Source organism: Augochlora pura, unplaced genomic scaffold, assembly GCF_028453695.1.
Source record: "Augochlora pura isolate Apur16 unplaced genomic scaffold, APUR_v2.2.1 APUR_unplaced_1747, whole genome shotgun sequence".
Lineage (NCBI taxonomy): Eukaryota > Metazoa > Arthropoda > Insecta > Hymenoptera > Halictidae > Augochlora > Augochlora pura.
The window spans coordinates 226-3,761 of record NW_027581825.1 but is presented as its reverse complement, the minus strand read 5'-3'; the positions used below and the strand labels follow the sequence as shown (position 1 = coordinate 3,761).

The 3,536-nt window shown below is 31.2% G+C and overlaps 1 pseudogene; it reads right to left on the bottom strand.

Moving 5' to 3' along the window:
* Positions 1-840: 840 nt before the first annotated feature.
* On the bottom strand, positions 841-2,554 carry LOC144477535 (cytochrome P450 6j1-like; annotated as a pseudogene).
* Positions 2,555-3,536: the final 982 nt, after the last annotated feature.

Here is a 3,536-nt window from a genome sequence, read left to right as displayed (position 1 = left end):
TAAATAAAATACCCCTATATCCTTCTCGACGTACACCCTACACACTCAAATTATTTCTCTCCTGCTTGTCAGTCAATAGTTAGTACATAGTTAATAAATAGTTTTTAGTTATCAGACAATTGCTAACTAAACAATAGTGTGACTATTTGTTGACTTGTTCAAAAATACATTTTACTCTTCTTAAACATATTAAATTATTAAATTTTTTAAATTTTCAAGTACAATTTTCGTACATACGATAAGGATAAAAATTAAGAAATACTTTTTAAACGTAATAAGATTTTTAAAACTGGTCTAAATGACTTGAATATTTAGCAAATGTTGATGAGTCTAATTTACTGTACAATGACTAAAATACTATTATTTTTAATTTTGTTATTTTAGTAATTCTAATATTAATGTTACACAACACATTTGTACGATTATTTGAGGAATTGTTATATAATCGTACTTCCTCATATTATAATTGTAATTGTAAATTTCTTATCGTCATTATGAAGGAAAACATTTTTAAACAACTATACAAAATTCAGTTCAGAATGTGAATAAAATGGAGTGCTAATAAAGTTATCAAAAATTATTGGAGCAGTACACTTTGAAAGTAGTATTTTCATCGTTCAAATACACGCGCCATAGATAATTGATTTTTGTTTCCGTGCTTAAATTTGTGAATCATGGATAACACTGAGCGCGACACCGAAATGATAGTAGGACCACAGTGATCCTGAAAAGCTGATACAAAGAAGCCAAGAAGATACGATATTCACAGATGTACATATTTATAGATTCTGTACAGTCTGTGTACGAAGTCTATATTTAAAATTATTATCGATTTCTAACTGAAAGCCAACTGAGATTAAAAGTTCAATAGGTTCTTGCGTTGTATCAGGTGTCGCTAACGAATTAATGAGATTGCTTCGGTCGAACATGACACCTGTCAATGTAATTCTAGATAATTTGGAATTTTGTGCAAAAAGATTTATTTCCGGCTGATCTGTGAGATACGAACGCATCATAGCTATTCAGTACGGAAAAAATGTGCAACTTACGGATGTCGTCAAACTGTTCCGGATGATCCCAAATTTCCATCAGCAGATTAATGAAGTCGGGTCTCTGAATGTCGTACTTCTTTCTGTGCTGCACTACTTCTGAGACAAACTTTGTGAAAAAAGGCGCTATTTTCCTGTCAGGAAAGACGAGTCCAAATAAATTATACAATTGGGGCAGAAATAATCTCAACCTCACTCGTATCATGTTCACAAGGTTCCCTTGGAAGATCAGTTCGCTTTGTTTACGAAATTCGTTGTGCTTCTCACTCATGGCGTTTATGTTGACTCCGAATACACAATTAGCGATTACGTCCATCGTGAAATTCTTGGTCAGTTCGCGAATTTTTACTACTTCATTTTTTGGAAACTAATTGGTCCAAATATTTACTTAAATTCTTCGAACATTCTACCATCACATTAAACATGTTTTTCAATTTTCCTGACGTGAATATTGGACTCAGTTTCCGCCTCAACGGCTGCCATCTTTCTACACTTCCAAATGGAATAAGTTTATGGACATGGGTTCTGTCTGTGAACATTTTGAGAACGTATCTTGTCAGCTTGTTATCTAAGGTTATGTTAAAGTGATGATTGGTTTTTCTGAATTTTTCGTTGCTCACTTGTTAATTTACATGAGAATATTAAACATAACACCAAATATAACTTTTCCGTACAATTTATTCTATTCGAATGCAAGTTACGTCGGTTATTATAAATATCTTGCATTAATTGGTTTACTAAAATTCCATACGCAAAAATTAGATCATTGTAATATTTTTTTATCATTTCTTATTATTCCAGTCAGTTGCAATTATGGTTATTAATACTTCATTTTGATTAAATATCCATTGTATGACAACTTGTATTCATCGATTTCAGGATTAGAATGGCTTATTGTTTATATTATTAATGATACAACATTATTTTGTAAATTCATATGTATTTGTAAAAGGAAATAAAACCGGAGGAACAGTTAGAGTTTAGTAAAACAGATTTTTGTGCAAAGATTTTGTTTAAATAACTAGCAATTCAGTTTCTCTACTGAAACTTAAATTGAATTTTATTCAGTGAACAAAGTGAAGTGCTCTCTTAGCAATCTAATCTTTCTTGTTTTCTTTCAATGCATAGCAATGTGTTAAATTTATTTCCTGTATTTTGTTTTTATACATACCCTTGCATTAGGTTTCAACTGACGGTCTGCTATCTTATTAAAATCCTTGATCATGACGGTCTTTATAATATCTAGATCATTCAGAATGAGGATAGGTGATCTATAGCTGTACAATCCAATCACTGGTGCACCTTTATACTTGTTATAAGCATAATCTAACAGTTCCGTCACGTATGTATTTCCTTGCGAAGAGTACATCCTTGAAATTACCGAAAAACTGCTGAGGTTCTGGTCCGACTACGCCACGTTTTTTCCAGAAATCGTAATTCCAGATCAGGTAATAGTACAAACTAACAGCTAGTACAACTAGTCCACATAATAGTTCCATGTAGACCATGATTATTTGAACTGTTTATTGTCCACTAGTAAAATTCTAAATCCTACAAATTCCGATATATTTGATTTAATTACATATGCCCATAGATGATACCGTACATTTTTGTAAAATATCGTCTTCCATCACATTAACAGAATAGATTAACTTATAAAATGAAAAGCTTCAGTTTTTTTAAAGAAATTAATTTGATATCAGACGACATTTTGCTTTGTGCAATTATTTACAACAAGCCTGGGAAATTTCAAACTCGTGAACCGCATACAACTTCTAAATTACGACTGCGACGTGACGAAAAGCTTCTGTCTGATCGTAGTTCTGGACTATTATGTTCAACTACTCTACTTCTTGTATAACTTATACTATCACCTACTTAGTAACTGTCTAAATACTTTACGCAGCTCGCGAGGAACCACACATAGGTCGTGCAAGGACCTATGCGGTCCAATTTTCTTATATTAAAGATTCGTACTCAATCAAAAATGGATTGTTTATTACAAAAGCGATGTAAATCCATTAAAAACAAGAAAATAAAATATTAAATAATTTGTAACTAATTTAGTATAAAGTATTTATTTATAACTTGTTGGTTTGTAATATCTTAAAAAGTGCCAGTCCTTTGTTTAATATAAAATTGACCAATAGAAGAAATTGTGTAGCGATTGATTATGATAATGGAGTAAGATCTATTTCCATAAAAATATGTATAATAGGACACTGCGAAAAAAGAATTTCTTGTATACACCACAGAATTATTATGTGAATTGTAAATAATAATGTAAATAATTATGTAAATAATAATGTAAATTGGCTAAAATTATGTTGGCTGAGGTTTCACAAAAGTGTACTGAATACTATTTCATATATAATCAAACAGCGATGGAGGACAGAGAATTGAAGGATATTAAATTTATCACCTGGTAAATGGCTGGTATGTCTATACCCGACCAAAAGTAAAACTACAAGATTACAGAGCAGTTAC